Raw genomic sequence first — 18,974 nt, forward strand, 5'->3', positions numbered from 1 at the left:
TGGTAGGTTCCTTCCTAGATGGTATATATCAATGCCTATAGTTAGGGCAGGTGGCTAGTGGATGCCAGAGGTCTTGTCCCTGGCCTAGTATATCTTAGCACTTGGAAAACTATCATAGCTACTTTGGGAGACACTGACCTACAATGGCTTATTTTAAAAATTCTATACCTGGAAGGAATACTCTTCACCTAATCTCCTTATGAGCTTATCTGCAGGAGAAAACACCCAGAGGATTCTGAGTTTTATAGATGTTTGCAATGTAGTCTGCTCTCTTCACCTCGAAAATTACATTTAACTAGTCCAATGCATAGGCATAAAGTCATTTGACAGGTCCTATGAGCATTGGGGGAGGAAGGTGGGGGAGAGTGAAATTACAAATAGAAATGTCCACCTCTGCTCCTTGCGTTCAGTGTCACGCTCTGCTGGCCGACCCACTTGTGGACAAAAGCAGCTCCTGCAGCCCCGGAACAAAGTCATGACTCCCCAGAGCCTCTCTGTGGCCAAAAGCAATCAATTTACAGAGTCATTCTTCTCTTCTAATTGTAGAGCTTCACAATGCTTTCCTTTCTAGGCAGTGGGTGGGAAAAAGGGAAATTTCCGAAGACTAAGACAGAAATCAGGAGACCACCAACTTGATGTCAGACACTCTGGCTAGGGGTGTGATTTGGCCTGACCTCTCCTGAACAAAAACAGCAACAACAATACTAATATCAGGAAAAATAACAGAAAGAGTAATAGTAATATAACAAAAATATTTCAAGGTAGACAGACTCAGAAGGGGACAGAATGAGATACATAGCATCCCTATTGACCTGTCTGATGCTGATGATCCCGATTATATGGGTATCCTGAAAATATTGGTGTAATTCAAAGCTATAAAAGAGAACAATTGTGGGAAGACTTCTGGGACAGTCCATAATATGCAAGAAAATGTGAAACAGTTGTACCGAGGATACATTCAGTGAGTCTGCTGAGGAGAAGCAAGCATCCTAACACATTTATTCACAGCTACAAAAAAAGCAATTTATTTGTCCACCTGTGCAACAGACCATAGAACATCGAATACAAAGGGGGTAAAGGCAGGATGGAAACTTGTCCCAGGACCATTTCCATCTGAGCGTACCTGCTTATGTACACTCTATGATCCAGGGACACTGGTCTCCTGGGCTATTCCATGAACAAGACACAGCATCTCTCAGTTCTGGGCATTTTTCTGGCTATCTCCCTTGCCTGGAATGCTCTCCATCAGCTTCACCTACTAACCTCCCTGGCTTCCTCTAAATCCCAACTAAAATGCCACCTTTTCTAGGAACCCTTCCCCAACCCCTCAACTCTAGTACCCTCCTATTAATTATTTCCTATTTATCTTGTTTAAAACTTGCTTTATATAAATTTGTTTGTATATTGTCTTTCTTATTAGACTATAAACTCCTTGAGGGCAGGGACAGTCTTTTGCTTTTTTTTTTTTGGTATCCCTGTCATTTAATTTAAGTAGGTGCTTAATAAATATTTATTAATAAATTGAACCTGATGACAAAACATAAGAATATGATAACAATTATAACTGCCAAAGCTCCCTGTCTATAAACTAACAGACAATCCCCATATTACAAATATAGACCTCTTCTCTCCATTTTCCTTGAGAATTCAATATATAAACTGCACTGGAATCTTTCTAGCCTTGGATACAAAGCACTTCTTTTCAATGATGCTATGATTCAGCCAAAGTAGTGTTTTCTCTGTTCTTCACACACAAAATTCATCTCTTGCCTCTATGTCTTTATATTGGCTGTGTTGCCCCACATCTAGAACATATTTTCTCTCCCCAATCCTGCTGCTCAGAAACCCTACTTTCCTCTAGGTCTCAAAGCAAGTGCTACCTTCTACAAGAAACCTTTCCTGATACCCTTAGCTGCTAGTGCTTTCCCCCCAAATCAGTTTGTAACTGTTTTGCATTTTGTGGCTATTCACTCAATTTCAGTCATGTCTGATTCTTCATGACCTCTTTTTGGTCTTTTTTTTGGCAGATACCGGAGTGATAGACATTTCCTTCTCCAGATCATTTGACAGGATAGGAAACTGAGGCATTCACAAGGTGAAATGAATTACCCTGTGTCACACAGTTAAATAAGTATCTGAGGCTGGATCTGAACTCAGGAAATAAGTCTTCCTGACTCCAGGCCAGCACGCTATCCCCTTAGCCACCTATATGTCTCATTTTTGGTGTATTTAAAATATATAGGCACATATATATGCCATCTATAGGGGACATTTAGCCCTATTTTTGTACATACCTATATATCTATCTCCTTCTCTGTCAGCTAGGTAGCACAGTGGATAGAGTGCTAGGCATGGAATCAAGAAGACTCCCTCCTGAGTTCAAATCTAGCCTCAGTCACTTATTATTTGGATGATCCCAGGCAAAACAAAACACTTAAACCTATTTGCCCCAGTTTCTCCAACTGTAAAATGAGCTGAAGAAGAAAATGGCAAACCATTCCAATATCTTTGCCAAGAAATCTCCAAATGGGGTCATGAAAAATTGAACACAACTAAAACATACAAACAACAGCACACACCCACAAATACATTATACACATAGACATACAGTCTTCCCTGATTAGATATTAAACTTCTTGAGAATGGTAAGTAGCTGCTTCCCTTTTCTTTTGGTGTTCTCAATGTCTACTATGCTACCTAATACTTTCTTGATAAATATTTGTTGATTATTGTAGACAAAATTGTTGTTCAGCATCACCTAGATATTATTTTAACCCATTAAATCTTAAGAACAAGCTACTTAAGAGCTATTGTAATACCAAATACTTATCACTGAAATACATGGTATGAAGAGCTCTCAAAGCATAAAGACCCTAAAAGAAGAAATTCAAGTTGTACAGGCATAAAGTTGAAATATATACCATCCTCATCATCTGTCTATTACTGGAGTTTTCCTGAAGAAGCTTTGGTGAGCCTTCAGAGGATAAACTCATGAACCAATACTTTTAAATGACTACAAAAAAGCAGTGTATCTTATATACCTATGCAACAGTCTGAGCATTTTAAAAAATAACAGAACAGCAACTTGCCTCTAGATCATTTCTATTTGAATCTGATTTTATATTGAGAATAAGAAAACAAAGAAAATGATCTGACTCCTCTGTCTAAACCTGTGATTTTGTTGGTATAAGGAATAGACACTGTGGAAATCATTCCCCCACTCTACTCCCAAAGTGATGCATACTGGTCACTCATTTGTAATGTTGAGTTAGTTGGATAGAGAGATTTAGTGACTTGCTCATGGTCATAGATCTAGTTTGTGATAGATCTTGAATCCAGACCTTCTGGCCTTCAAGTTCAGCCTTCTATCAATTATGTACACTATGCCTTAGATTTTTGTATTTATTACACGTTTTCAAAGTGCATTAGATAGAAAATCTCATTTGAGCCAAATAACAATTCTGTAATTCTGTATTACTAGTCTCATTTTATGGATAAGGAAACTGAGGATGAAAGAGATTAAGTGTTAAGTCACACAGGTATTTAAGTATCAAAGGTAGAATTTGAATTCAGGTCTTTCTGATTTCCAGTAAAACACTATCCTTTATGCTAGTGACTCTTAAACTTTTTGTCTTTAGATTTATTTATGATCTTAAAAAAATTTTAAGGATACCAAAGGGCTAATGATATTTAATGTATTAAAAATTAAACATGATTTAGCTATATTGTAGAAATAGTTTTGATTTCCTTAAAAACTATTGAGAATCCCAAAGAGCTATTGATGATAGAAATTAAAAATGTTTTTAAGTCATATTGTGAGAATAGTTTTGACCTCAACAAACAGTTTAGACCAGCTGACCAGGGGACTGTGGACCACACTTTGAGAAGTGATGCTCTAAGTGTTTGGAGCAGCCAGGTGGCACAGTAGATAGAACATGGGGCCTGGAGTTAAGAAGATATGAGTTCAAATGTGACTTTATGGGCTTTATGACCCTGGGCAATTCACTTAGCTCTGTTTGTCTCAATTTCCACATCTGCAAAATGAACTGGAGAAGGAAATGGCAAATTACCTCAGTATTTTTGCCATGAAAATCCCAAATGGGGTCACAAAGAGTTAGGACACAACTGAAAAACAACTGAACTGAACAACTCTAAGAAAATAAAAGTGGTAGGATCTGATGATTTCTCCAAAGGTTTCTTTTCAGTTCTCACATTCTGTTCCATAGGCAGAGTCAAGGGTCTGGAGTTCTATTCCCCATTCCATGATTTCCTAGCTGTATGTGAGCTTTTAGGTACTGTGCCCCAGTTTCCTCATCTATAAAATGGGGGGAATAGATTTTCAGCTCTAAGATCCCTTTCAGTTCTACCATTCTACCGACTCCTAGGTGAGTGATAGATATTTTTGTCCCAGGGTTTCATTCCTTCCTAGAAGGTATCTTGTGCAGGTGTGTGTTTATCCACATGGAATGAATACTTACACTTAGAGAAATTACCATTACCTTCCACAAAGATTATAAAAAAGAAATTATGATGACCAGCTTCTTTTCTACCTTGGTAATTACTTTTGACTTAGGCTCCCCCTACCCTGCTACCCCTCCCATTCAGACATATAAACGATTTCCACATGTTACATCCCTGTTATTAGTAGGTGAAGAACTCCTTATTAGTACTCCTTGGAGACAGCTTGAAGCTCACAATTATTTGGGAAACATGTACTGGTAGCTAGCTGGGTGAGAACATTTGAAGCAATTTTACCAAATAACTGGCTAAATTTAGAAATGTGAGTCAAGAGAATTAGAATGACAGGTCCATTCCTAACCCGGTGTTTGCCGTGAAATCTAATTAGCAGCCTGAAATAGACTGTAAAGTGGTAGAAGAAACTCCTGCCGTCTGATAGGTCAGAAGTAGTCCTGGAGCTGTGACCAATTTTCCGTAGAGTGTCACGACGAGAACCTCTCCACTATTAGGAATTCACCGCATCACCAGATACACTAATGGCTTCATTGGAAGAAGAAGTGCAAACTAAGACCATGACGGCAGTAAGACCAAAGTGGAGTAAGCCAGGGAGAGGGAATGGGCACCTCCTGCCTGGGGGCACCCATTCCCCTTGTTAGGGTCATATAACTAGTAAGTATCTGAGGCCACATCTGAATTCGGGTCTTTCTGATTCCATGTCCAATGCTCTGTCCAATGAACCCCCCCCCACCAGGGGTTATTTATTATCTCAATCAATCAATCATTCAATATTTCTTAACCACCTACTATGTTCCAAACACTGTATTAAGTGCTGGTTATATAAAAAAAAGGCAAGAGATAGTCCCTGCCCTCAGGGAATTTATAATCTGAGTGTGCTACATTGGGCAGATCATTTAGTTTCTGGGCCTCAAATTCCTTTTCTGTAAAATGAGGGAATGAATTAGGGATTCTTTAAAGGTCCCTCTATGGTCTATGGCAGTAGTTCTTTTCTCCTTTTTTTTTTTTTGACATCATGGACCCCCTTTGGTAGTCTGATGAAGCCTATGGAACCTTGCTCTGAATAATGTTTTAAAATACATAAAACATGTAAATAAACATTTAGGATAAAATATATGTAGGATTATTCAAAGAAACCAATTAATTTAAGCTATATATATATCTCCTATACATATATATTATATATATATATGAATATATAGTTCATATATACACATAATCCTGTTGTTACATAGTTATTTTAATTATGTCTGACCCCATTTGGGGTTTCTTGGCAAAGAAACTGGAGCAATTTTGTCATTTCTTTCTCCAGTTCACTTTACAGATGAGGAAACTAAAGCAAACACAATTAAGTGAATTGACCATGGTAACCAGGAAGTTATCAGGAAGTATTTAAGGCTGGATCTGAACTTAGGAGGAATAGTCTTCTTGACTCCAGATCTGGTAATCTACTCACTTTGCCTCCTAGAGGTCTACTTATACATATAGGTATGTATATACATACAACACACATCTCTATGTTTGTGTGTGTCTATGTATATATATATACACACACACACACACACATATATATATATCTATATATCTATAAATATAATATATGCCTGTGTGTGTGTGTGTGTGTGTGTATGTCTGTTGTTGAGTCATTTTTCAGTTGCGTCCACTTTTTCATGATCCTATTTGGGATTTTCTTCAAAGATACTGGAGCAGTTTGCTTGCTATTGTCTTCTCCAGCTCATTTTACAGATGAGGAAACTGAGGCACACAGGAATAAGTGACTTGCCCACGAGGCCATGGTAACATAATTTGGAAGTGTCTAAGGGTGGATTTGAATTTAGGAAGCGTAATCTTCTTGACTCCAGGTCTGGTAAGCTACCCACTGTGCCTCCTAGATGTCCATTTATACAAATAGGTATATGCACACATACACACACCTCTATGTATATTTGTGTATATACATACATATATGCAAAATAATCTGTTGTTGATGAGTCATTTTTCAATTGTGTCCACTCCTTCATGACCCTAGTTGAGGTTTTCTTGGGAAAGATACTGGAGTAGTTAGTCATTATCTTCTCCAGCTCATTTTACTGATGAGGCAAACGGGGTTAAAATGACTTGCTCAGGGTCACACAGCTAATGACATCTGAGGTCACATTTGAACTCAGGAGGATGAGTCTTCTTGACTCCAAGTCTGGTGCACCATCACCTAGATTTAGATTTTTCATAGATTAAGAATCAAAGGGATCTCTGAGGTCATATAGCACAATACTCTCCTTTCAAGAATGAGGAATGGGAGGCCTTGAGGTGTTATTTTATCCAAGTCATAGAAGGAGCAAGCATTTGAAATGGAACTTGAGGGGGAGGCTAGGTGGCACAGTGGATAGAGCACTGGCCCTGGAGTCAGGAGGATCTGAGTTCAAATATGGCCTCAGACAATAATTGCCTAACTGCGTGACCTTGGGCAAATGGCTTAGTCCCATTGCTTTAAATAAAAAATAATAAATAAATGAAATGGAACTTGAACCCAGGTTCTCTGACTCCAGAACCACCTATTCTACTTGTAAATCTTGAAGCACCATACCTAGTACATAGTGGGTACTTAATAATTGTATGCTTCCTATTCCTTCTCCCTCACTTATTAGTTGTATGATCTTGGATAAGTTCCTTAAATTTATGCTAGGTTGGGTTTTTTTCTGAAAGGTGGGAATTATACTTGTGCTACCTGCCTTATAAAGTTATGATAAGGACCACAAATCACAGAATTCAGAGCTAGGAGTGAATTTAAAGTTTAGAATTTAATGTTCACCTAGAATAAGGTCCAGGGAGTCCCCCAAGTTTAGAGCGTGCTTTCTAATTCTAAATCATCTAGTGCATTTTCTACTCTGCTGAAGTATCTTCCATACACTGTAAAGTGTTATGTCAACTGTAAAGAGTTATGTAAATGTCAGCGAGGATTCATATATATATATATATATGTATATACATATATATATGTGTATATATATATATAACAGGAAATCTAGATTGTCCTCTACTTTTCTTGGAATTCGCAGTGGGAGGCACTTTTCTTATTCCTTTTCCTGCAGATCTTCCCTGAATGTCAATTAATTCCCACAGGGAATCAAAAGATCATAGGATTTGGAGTCAAAAGGAACCTTAAACTTCATCTTGTTCAGTTTTTCGTTTTTACAGTTGAGGAACCTGAGTTTCAAAGAACTCAAGGGACTTGGTTAAGGTTACACATATACTAAGTGTACAAGATTTATCCCACTAACTCCATATCTCACAGGGGATCCTCAAAAGTTGACTAATTTACTTTGTGTCCTTAAACAAATGATAGAATCTCTCTGTGTGTTGGTTGATGTTCTTTGCTGAAGAATGGGGAAGAGAATATCAATGCTCCTCCCCTGCCCACCTGCTGGACTTATTAAGGAGATAAAATGAGTTAATAAGCATGAAAGCATCTTAGAATTTTATATCCAATATACAGATATAAGGTATTACTCACCCTTGTACTCCCCTCAAGCACAGTGTTATTGTCTGACTATTTGTGATCCCATCTGGGGTTTCTTAGAAAAGACACTGCAGTGATTTGTCATCTCCTTCTCCAGCTCATTTTAAGGAGGAGGAAACTGAGGCAAACAGGGTGAAGTGACTTACCCAAGGTTGCACAGCTAATAATAGTTTGTAGAACTCAGGTCTTCCGGACTCCAGGTTCACTGCTCCATCCACTGAATCAACTAGCTACTTCCTTCAAGCCCCCAAATAGATACTTAGGGGCAGCTAAGTGGCAGTGTTTAGATTACTGACCCTGGAATCTAAAGAACCTGGGTTCAAATCCACACTTTCTAGCTGTGTGACCTTGAGCAAGTCACTTAATCCTGACTGCTTCACATCCAGGGCCATCTCCAGTCATCCCGATTCATATCTGGACACTGGACCCAGATGGTTCTAGAGGAGAGAGTGAGGTGGTGGCTTAGCACAGCACCCCCTGACTCAAATCCAATTCATATTCTTGACATGGCATCATGACCCCCTGATAGCATGGCTTTCTTTGAGAATTAAGGTCAACAACAACAGATGCTTATTAAATAATTGTTGAATGTTAAAGAATATTACAATAGGTTCTCAGTCTTCTTAGAGACAGAATCATATAGGAAAAGACTGTTGGATTTAGATCAAGAAGAGATCTGAATTCAAATAATGATTCTGATCTTTATCAGTTATATGACAGCGAGCCTTGATTGATCATCTCTGAGCCTTGATTTTTTTTTAATCTGTCAAATGGTTGGGAAAGGGGGGCAGATAATGCCTAAAGTACCTCTCCTACAAGGTTGTACCAAATGAGATAAATGACATAAACCTTAAAGTGCCATTTAAATGGAAGCAACTATTACTCCAGAGTTCATAGTATAATAGGGAAAACAAGACCTGGAAAATCACATTAAAAAAAAAGGAAAGTACAATCCCAGAGGGGAAGTCCTGAGTAGAAATGGTTTCCTATTAGGAAAGTAGGAGAGGGAATTCTGGAAGCTGTCATAGAGAAGGGAGTCCCTGAATAGGGTCCTGAGATAGGTTTTTTGGCCCTGTCTTAAGAGAAAGAGGCGTATCATAAGAAAATGAGGAACATTGTTAAAATCAGGAACTTTGTTAAAAAACCAAACAAAAAACTCCAACAAAACCATTTCCCAAGTCTGACTTGAGCTCTGTTCAAATCTGGCAAATCTTCCCCAAGTCCTCTACTTTTATCCCTGACCCTGAAGGATGTTCCCTAATCCTCACAGTGATGATCCCAAGATCCAGGAGATGATGACCCAAGAAGAGACACATTCACATGCTTCCACTGAATAAATAACTAAGGTAGATATTTGAGGGAAATTTTCAATACCAAGGTTTGGAGTAAGGAGGAAAAAGAGAAGACTGTGATTAATTAGAAGTTAAATTAACTAGAATACCCAGGCATTAAATGAGTGGGAGTTATATTTGTAATTTCTTTAGTGAGGAAGACAAAGAACAAAGCAAAAGGGGGGGAAGGAAGGGAAAAGGATGGAAAGAGCGAAGGAAGAAAAGAGAGAATAAGTGTTTTTGTAGTTTTATTGTTCTGAAAGTTTCACTCCTATCTGAACTATCTAGGGTTTTCTTGGCAAAGATAACAGAGCAGTTTGCCATTCCCTTTATCTGCTTATTTTTACAGATGAGGAAACTGAGTCAAGCAGGGAAAAATGACTTGCTCAGGGTCAGAGAGTTTGCATGCATCTGAGTCTGAATTCGAACACAGGTCTTGCTGATTCCAGGTCTGGAGTTCTATCCACTGCTCTACCTAGCAGCTGCTTAAGTATTTATTATCTCTATTTGGCGCCAGGCACTAGGCTAAGCACTTTATTAATATTATCTCATTCAATCCTCACAACCATCCTGGGAGGAAGATGCTATCATTACCCCCATTTTATAGATGGGGAAACTGAGTTATAGATGAAGTGACTTGCCCAGCTAGTAAGTGTCTAAGGTCATATTTGAATTCAGATCTTCCTGACTATGGACCCAGTTCTTTATCTGCCAAGCTGATGGCAAATGGAGAGACTCCTCCCAAAAAGGCTTGAGAGATTGAATGACCTACCCAGGGTCCCAGGCAGGACTGCATTAGAAGCAAGATTTGAACCCAGTATTCCCAATACTCTGGCCTCTCCAGAAGCAGTGATAAGAATGAGCAAGAGGTAGAAAATGCAGGTGAAAATCACATAAGCAAGATAAAGTATGCTACTGGGCTGGACGTGTGAAGACTATGTGAGGCACAGTCTGGGGTCAGTTAGATAACTGTGGGCCACCTAATAATAATGATGATAGTAATAGTGTTTATATAGTATAAACAATAACTTATGTGAAGCATGGTACAAATATTATGTCATTTGAACTCTGGGCTGTAGATGTGATTATATCATTTTATAAGGGAAGAAACTGAGGCAGACAGAAGTTAAGCATTGGACTTGTCCAAGGTCACAAAGATGGTAGTATCTGAAGTAGAATTTGAACTCAGGACTTACTGACTTTGGGCTCAGTATTTTTTTCTTAAGCCCTCTAGCTGCTTCTTTCTAGAACTTGGTTGGCCACTAGGTAACCAGCCTCATAGGCTGGGATGGCCTCTTTTTTTTTTTTTTTTGCAAGGCAATGGGGTTAAGTGGCTTTCCCAAGGCTGCACAGCTAGGTAATTATTGTGTCTGAGGCTGCATTTGAACCCAGGTACTCCTGACTCCAGGGCTGGTGCTCTATCCACTGTGCCACCTAGCTGCCCCTGGGATGGCCTCTTATTTAAGCTTTGCATCTCGTTGGTTGATGGCATAGTCCTCTACTTGCCTTAGGCATTTAACAGATCAGTTTTAAAATGAATGAAGAGGATGAATTTATGCTTTGAAATTCAGTGATGGTCCCTATCCTTTCTCCCACATCAAATGACTGTGTATTTTTACTTTTTTTTTTTTTTTTGCATATGCTATGTCTCCCATTGGAACAAAAGCCCTAGGTGGACAGGGCACATAAACAAACATGTGCTGTTGAACTGAATTAACATGAGCACAGGAGATCACTATATCCCAGCTGGCTGTGAGCTCTTGTCTCCTTCCTTCAGCTGAGAAAATCCTTCTGAAGTCTCCTCATTTTCTCTTTTGGGTCTAATGAATCAAACCCTCTGTGGGCCCTGCTCCACCCTTCCCTCCTCTCCCCACCCCAACTGATTTTCAGTCAGCAAGCAGGATTCTTGGCAGGCCCTTTCCTCAAACATCTGGCCTCCCACCTGGCCAAACACATTTTGAGGGGTGGGTACCACTCTACTCACAGTCCCAGGAGGATGGACCAGGCCAACCAACTCAAGCATAGGAGTGCTCCTTGTAATGAGTCTGGGAACAGGGTCAACTCAAGAGTTCTCAGGTGGAATGCAAAGCTCTACACATAGCAGTCAAGCACCAGGGAATCTAGAAAGGGAAACTGAGGCTCAGGTCAGGACCTTGAGGCAATGGGGTCTTACGGTCTCTACCATGTGGCAAACTGGTGGTGGTGGTGGTGGGGACAGATTCTAGTTACTGACAAATCAAGATGTAGGCACCAGACCAGCCTAGTGGTAAAAGTCTGAAGCCACGCCCTTTAAGCCAATGCCTCGGACTTCGCAAATCTTTAATAAATGTTTATGGAATTGAACTGAACAGAATGCAAGCTCCCAGTGGTCAAGAGCCTGTCTTTTACTTCTATTTCTCTCTTAGATGATAAAGTCCAAAGATTTTCATCTAGTGGGTCCTAATCAATGGATGTTTATTAGATCAACGAGTGCTGGCATTGAGGGAATAGGAGATTGAGGGTTCCTCAATAGAGCTGGTTATCTAGACAGAAATAGAAGACTGGGTTCTTAACCTCAAGGAACTTCAAATTGAATCGTGAAGGGGAAAAATATACCTCTGTGTGTGTTTGTGTATATGTAAATTTAAATAAATTTATGTACATATATGTGTAAAATACAAACATATTCATAGAACATATGTGGATGAACTTTCATGTGTATATGTAACATGCATGCATACAAATACACACACAAACACCAGTTCTAGACAACACAGAATCACGTATCACAAGGCACATCCTCATAATACAGACAATGGCCTAAAGGCATTCAAAGAACATTATAGACATTTTTTACTTGCAATAATTATCAATGACATTCCTCCATCTCCACATGGCATACAAAACACCTTTCCACACAATAAGCATCTGAGGAACCACTCATGAGGCCATGAGGAGGGAGATGCTTTGTCCAAGGTCACACAACCAGTAAGCAAGGGAGGCAGCCGAGGCTCAAAAACAGGTCTTCTGACTCTTTCCAATACATGTCGCGATCTCCTGCTTAAGGATGAGCCCATCCAGCAGCTGTGTCTTTTGTCACTAAGCCCACTGAGATGCTTCATTAAATTCAAGTTCAAACTGGAGAACAAAGTAACTTTCTACCTTTGCACCATTCTCTCTGCTCCTAGGACAATAATCCCCGAGGGTGGATATGCCATTTGAACCTAGTAGGAGCTCCATAGAAATGTGTGCTGCTACTGATGATAAGGGGAATGGATGTGACTTGGCCAAAAACCCCTCTCTAGCTTCCACCTGTTAACTAATGGGTCACATACCACTCCGGCAAGCTAGGTGTGCTGTTTCAATTTTGGCAGTGGTGCAGAATGTGGCATGAGCCCTGGTTCCCTAGCAACAGTCCCAATTAGGCAATCACGCCATTTATCAGGGTGCCAATTAATTATAATGATCTTAATGATCTTGCAATTAGATAGAGTCTTTCATTCAAAGAGATCCAGGGGACAATTTCTACAGACTTTGCTCATGGCTACCAGCAACAAGGGAGTTCTTCCAGGTAAGGCCCTGCATCCTCCAAGGGGACCTCTCTCAGATGGTACATCCTCCATACCTGGGAGAGCCACCAGAGTCACATCCCAAATTTGGTCACTTCCAGGGCAGGGCTAAGCCAGCTTCAAGACACCGACCAGACACAGTAATCAGAGTCTTTGAAGCACAAGAGCCAACCACTTGAGGTCCTGGCTCCTGTGGAGATCTTAACCCTCCTACAGCCAGCTAGCGGAGCTTATAGCAGCCCTGGTTTTTCCAGTTTTTTTTTTAACCCCTCACATTCCCTATTCACGTTCTGGCTGGAAGGGTGAATGCAGGTAAAGAAGGGGCAGAAGACTAGATGCAGTGCTACGCTGTTGGGTGAAAAGAAACCAGAAAAATAAAACCTGCCTTTCTCTTGCCTACAGACAATGAGCTAAACACACCACTATGAAGTGCTTTCACTATATGGTGACAAGGTAGACTGACCAAATGCATGGTATGTTCTGCATTATTCACCTGAGAGGCTGGCTAATGTTCTGCATTTTCACTGAAAACACAAAAGAATCTTGCCCTGTGGTCACCCCACCCTCACCAGGAAAAACAGCTGGATTCACTCAGTCTGACAAATGTTTGATAAATACGTAAGTGAAGCACTGAGGACACAGAGAGAAAAGTCAAACCATCTCTGACCTCAAAGAGCTTATAATCTAAGAAAAGGGGTGGGGGGAGGGACATGCCACATAAGTATTATTTATATGATCTCTTATTTACATAGTTGATATGGTTATAAGTCTTGCAAAGTGCTATTTATATATATGTGTGTGTATGTTTATAGGTGTAGTATGACATAGATACCCACATATACATATCTAAGGGTAGCTAGGGTGGCACGGGGGCTAGAACACTGCACTTGGAATCAAGAAGATCCATGTTCCTGATTTCTAATCTGGCCTTAGACATGTATAAGTCATGCGACCTCAGTTTCCTCATCAGTAAAATGAGCTGAGAAGGAAATGGCAAACCACTCTAGTATCTTTGCTGACAAACCCCGAAATGGGGTCAAAAAGAGAAGACTGAAAAAAAAAAGATTCCATAACAACAAATATATATCATCTGATAATGTGACATGTATACAATGAGAAAATTCAGGATAATCTGAGGAAGAGATCAATGAATAAGTATCTCCTTCCAGATACTGAAAATACAGAAGAAAGACAGTTCTTGCCTTAAGGAGCTTATGATCTACTAATAGTGGAGATAAAGGTAGGAGTTCAGCCCTAGCTGAGCCTTGACTGAAGACAGGGATTCTAAGAATCAGAGGGAAGGAAGGAGAGTGCTTTCCAGGGATAGGAGACAACTTATATGAAGACATGGAGATGTCCACTTTGGAAACTGGTTTGATTTAAATGGAGCTAGAATTGTGAAGGGAAAGTAATGTGAAGATATGACCAAAACTCAAAGGGCATTTCAAACTAGGTGGAAGTGGGATGGGGAAGGGAACCATGATGGAGCTAGAACAAAGCTCTGACATCATCTCATCCTGGGGTTGCTAAACCCTGGCTCACCTTCCATGAGCTAAGAATAGTTTTTACATTTAAAAATAAGGTTTTATATTTAAAAATGAAAAAAAATGTAGCTGGCAGGTGGTACAAATACAAGGCAGGCTGGATTTGGGTTCTGTGGGCTCTACTTTGCAGACCCCTGTTTTAATCCAGAGTTTATTAACCATTTTTTTTGTGTCACAGGTCCCTCTGAAGTACAGTAAAATCAAAGAATCTCTCATCAGAATAATACTTTTTCAATGCATTCAACAAAATGCACAGTTATAAAGTCCAATTACACTGAAATAACAGTTATCAAGACATCAAAAAAAAAGGTCATGAGCTACAAGATTCCTGTGTCTAATTCAATATCTCTATTGTACAGCTAATAATATTGAGGCCAGAAGAGGGGAAATGTCCAGGGTCACATGGTTAAGAAACAGCAGAGAAGCAGGATTAGAATCAATGTCTCCTGACTCCCAGTTCAGTGTCCTTTCCACTGCATCTTACAGCCTTGTTGTTTCAGGCTACACTGCACAGTAGCCTGGTGCTTACTTTTATATTAAGATGCTAGCCTATCAAGAAGAATCTGCTATCTCTACTTCTATTCCTTGAAAGAGAAATACTCTGTGGAAACAAGATTTAGAAAACAAACATCCTAGGAATTAGGAATGAATACTGGAAGAGACCAAGCCTCTCATTTTATGACGGAGGTAAGTGGTTAGGGTTCAAATGACTCGCCTCAGACCATATAGTAAGAAGCAGAACTGGAATTCAACTACACATCCTCTTCAAATCCAGCCTTCTTTCCTCAACATCAAGTTGCTACAATACTCATAGAATACGAAAAACCATCAGTTTTTTTTTTAAACCCAAACAAACCAAAAAAAGCCCCCTTTAAATTCAAATGTTAAAATTCACTCCAGATGCCTAGAGTCACGACCCCAGATCCATGCTGACCCTTTGGGCCTGAGGTAACATCAATTCATACACAACAAAGTATCCGGGGAAGGAAGATACTTTATGTGTAAATGTGTAACATTTCATTAGCCAAGCCCAGCACCACCATCCTTCCAGCTGCTTATTAGAACATTAAATTACACACTGGGACAGGTTGTTTTGAATTATTTTTCTCTTTTCCACTAAACAGGGTAAGTGAATCGAGGGAAACTGCCCTTCACTTATATTCCCCCCCCCCATTTAATGAATGGCTTTAATTTAATTAAAACTCTCCCATGTTCTGCGATGGATAGAACAGTTGCAGAAGGAATTCCCTTTTCTATGAACAAGATGAGAATGAACGCCAAGTTCTCGAGGTGGAGGTCCATGGGGTGGGGCTCTCCAAAGGAAGCCCTTTACCTGCCGGGAGGCTTCGCGGGGAGCTTTTGGGCTGCTCCTACCTGGGGTTCCCCGCGAACGTGCATAGAATCTCTGCACCGCTCGCTTTTCTTCACTCCCCGGCCCTAGAGGAGGGGAGGGGAGAAGGATGGTGTGGGGGCTGCAGGGGGAGGGAGGGCAGATGGGGCGCGGAGAGGCGGCCCGTGCGCACAGATGTGCAAATACCCAGACTCGCACATAAGCTGCATTTAATGACTTCATTAATTAAATATTTACCCTTAACTGAAAAGTGATTAAAACACAGACAGAGGGAGGGGGGCACCGAGCTGGGGGGCTGCCCGCCGGGGCACCCGGGGTCAGGACCGGCCGCTCTGGGTTAGGACTCGGACGGGGCTGCGGGCTGTCTCACAGGAGGGGAGCCCCGGCCCCGGCCCCGCGCCCCTGCTCCGCTTCCGAGGAGCCAGGAGCAGGGGTTTTGGGGGGAGGCTTGACCCCCGCCCCCGAGTCTTTCTGCACCGCGGGGGGCAGGCGGCACCCCCGCAGGGGCTGTGGCCCCGGGTCCGGGGCTCTCCCCTCGGGCTCCTACCCAGTCTGAGCGCCGGAGCCCGGCCCCCGGGCCCCCGCGGGCCGGCCGAGTCCCGGGGCTCCGGGCAGCGCGGAGAGAAGGGGAAGAGCCCCCCGGTGCCGCCGGCGCAGCCCCTCCCCGGCCGGGCGCTCCCGCCTCCCGTTGCCCCTACTCTTGCACCTGCTCCCCCGCCCCCGGGGAGGCTGCCCCCGCGGGGCAGGTCCGGGGCTCCCGCCTGGCAGGGGCCGGGCCCCCACTCACCGGGCGCCGCACGCCGCCGCCGCCGCCGGCACCGCCTCAGCCTCAGCGCGCGCGGGGCGCCGCCGCCTCCGGCCGTGCCGCAGCCCGCTCCGGCCGCGGGGCCATCCCGACAGAGCCGCCCGGCTCCGGCCGCGGCTCCGGCGCGGCTCCGGCTCCTTCCCTGCCCGAGGCTCCTCGCGGCCCCGGCCGCCGCCTCCCGCCGCCGCCGCTCCTCCGCGGCCAGGGAGGGCGAGTGAGTGCGTGGCTGCGCCGTGCGGGCGCGGGTGCGGGGGGCGTGCTCGGCCGCCGCCTCCCAGCCTGGCGCGCTCGGCTCGCTCGGGCGAGTCTGGCCGCCGCAGCCGGCGGCTTTAAATAGCCCGATCCCAGGCAGCCCCGGCCCCGGCGCAGCCCCAGCCGCCGCCGCCGCGCCGCGCAGCCCGCCAGCCGCCGGCCCTGCGCGGGGGGGAGGAGGAGGCGGAGAGAGGGAGGAGAGCGGGCAGAGAGGGAGGAGAGCCGGCAGAGAGGGAGGAGAGAGGGAGGAGAGCGGGCAGAGAGGGAGGAGAGAGGGAGGAGAGCGGGCAGAGAGGGAGGAGAGGGAGGAGAGCGGGCAGAGAGGGAGGAGAGCCGGCAGAGAGGGAGGAGAGAGGGAGGAGAGCGGGCAGAGAGTGAGGAGAGGGAGGAGAGCGGGCAGAGAGGGAGGAGAGCCGGCAGAGAGGGAGGAGAGAGGGAGGAGAGTGGGCAGAGAGAGAGGAGAGAGGGAGGAGAGGGAGGAGAGCGGGCAGAGAGGGAGGAGAGCGGGCAGAGAGGGAGGAGAGCGGGCAGAGAGGGAGGAGAGCCGGCAGAGAGGGAGGAGAGCGGGCAGAGAGTGAGGAGAGGGAGGAGAGCGGGCAGAGAGTGAGGAGAGGGAGGAGAGCGGGCAGAGAGTGAGGAGAGAGGGAGGAGAGCCGGCAGAGAGGGAGGAGAGCCGGCAGAGAGGGAGGAGAGCGGGCAGAGAGGGAGGAGAGCGGGCAGAGAGGGAGGAGAGCGGGCAGAGAGGGAGGAGAGCGGGCAGAGAGGGAGGAGAGAGGGAGGAGAGCGGGCAGAGAGGGAGGAGAGCGGGCAGAGAGGGAGGAGAGCGGGCAGAGAGGGAGGTGAGCCGGCGGAGAGGGAGGAGAGCGGGCAGAGAGGGAGGAGAGCGGGAGGAGAGCGGGCAGAGAGGGAGGAGAGCGGGCAGAGAGGGAGGAGAGAGGGAGGAGAGCGGGAGAGAGGGAGGAGAGCGGGCAGAGAGGGAGGAGAGCGGGCAGAGAGGGAGGAGAGCGGGCAGAGAGGGAGGAGAGCGGGCAGAGAGGGAGGAGAGCCGGCAGAGAGGAAGGAGAGCGGGCAGAGGGAGGAGAGCGGGCAGAGAGGGAGGAGAGCGAGCAGAGAGGGAGGAGAGCGGGCAGAGAGGGAGGAGAGCGGGCAGAGAGGGAGGAGAGCCGGCAGAGAGGGAGGAGAGCCGGCAGAGAGGGAGGAGAGCGGGCAGAGTGGGAGTAGGGGGAGGAGAGCGGGCAGAGAGGGAGGAGAGCGGGCAGAGAGGGAGGAGAGCCGGGAGAGAGGGAGGAGAGCGGGCAGAGTGGGAGTAGAGGGAGGAGAGCGGGCAGAGTGGGAGGAGAGCGGGCAGAGAGGGAGGAGAGCCGGCAGAGAGGGAGGAGAGAGGGAGGAGAGCGGGCAGAGTGGGAGTAGAGGGAGGAGAGCGGGCAGAGAGGGAGGAGAGCGGGCAGAGAGGGAGGAGAGCCGGGAGGCTATGACTGTCCCCTGCGGGGGGCATCGGCTCGCGTTTCAGAACAAAAACCTGGAGAAAGCGGCGAGCCGCGTCCCCTCCCCCACTCCCGCCCCGCCCCCCGATAAGTTTGTTTACCTCGGGGACCCCCGCGGGCGGGGGCGCGGGCACGGCGGCCGCGGGCTCCCGGCTCTTGTTCAAAGTCCGGCGCCCGCGCCGCAGCGCCGGGAGTCGGGGCTCAGGGGCCGGCCGAGAGCGCCGCGCGGGGGGCCGCCTGTGGCCCGCGCTCGGGTCGCCGCTCCCACAGCCCCGCAGCCCGCTCCTTCTCCGTGGCGCGCGCACACTCCACACTCGCACTCGCTCACACCCCCTCGGCCCTCTCCGCACAGCCTGCTCTGAGTTGAAACAGATGTGGACTTCATCGGAATGGCAGGAGCCGAGCTGGAGACGCGGGAGAGCCAACGGGGCGGGGGGCGCCGGGGAGGCCGGGGGCGGGGGCTGAGGCGCGGGCCGAGGCGCGGGCCGCAGGACAGGAGACCCGGCGGACTAGGAAAGAGAACAGATGTTGGAGAGGGGCTCCTGGCTGTCCTGGGCGAACGAACCATTTACAACCAATCAGACGGGCTAAAACAAGAAACCTATTGATGAGGTTCACTCTGGCGTGAAAAGTTCTGTGCAGAATAAAAAAAAGCATTTTTTTAAAAAG

General features: G+C 45.2%; 1 protein-coding gene across 3 annotated transcripts in view; it reads right to left on the reverse strand.

The window, feature by feature from the left end:
- SULF2 (sulfatase 2) overlaps positions 1-18,424 on the reverse strand; it is a 136,795-nt gene extending 118,371 nt beyond the window's left edge. For 2 of the 3 annotated variants that reach the window (XM_074210195.1, XM_074210193.1), the window contains exon 1: positions 16,552-16,617. The gene's annotated coding sequence lies outside the window, so the exon portion shown is untranslated. Of the gene's footprint in view, positions 1-16,551; positions 16,618-18,406 lie in introns of those variants that run through there. The other variant, XM_074210194.1, reaches the window with a different exon arrangement.
- Positions 18,425-18,974: the final 550 nt, after the last annotated feature.

This window comes from Macrotis lagotis, chromosome 1 (assembly GCF_037893015.1).
Source record: "Macrotis lagotis isolate mMagLag1 chromosome 1, bilby.v1.9.chrom.fasta, whole genome shotgun sequence".
Classification (NCBI taxonomy): domain Eukaryota; kingdom Metazoa; phylum Chordata; class Mammalia; order Peramelemorphia; family Peramelidae; genus Macrotis; species Macrotis lagotis.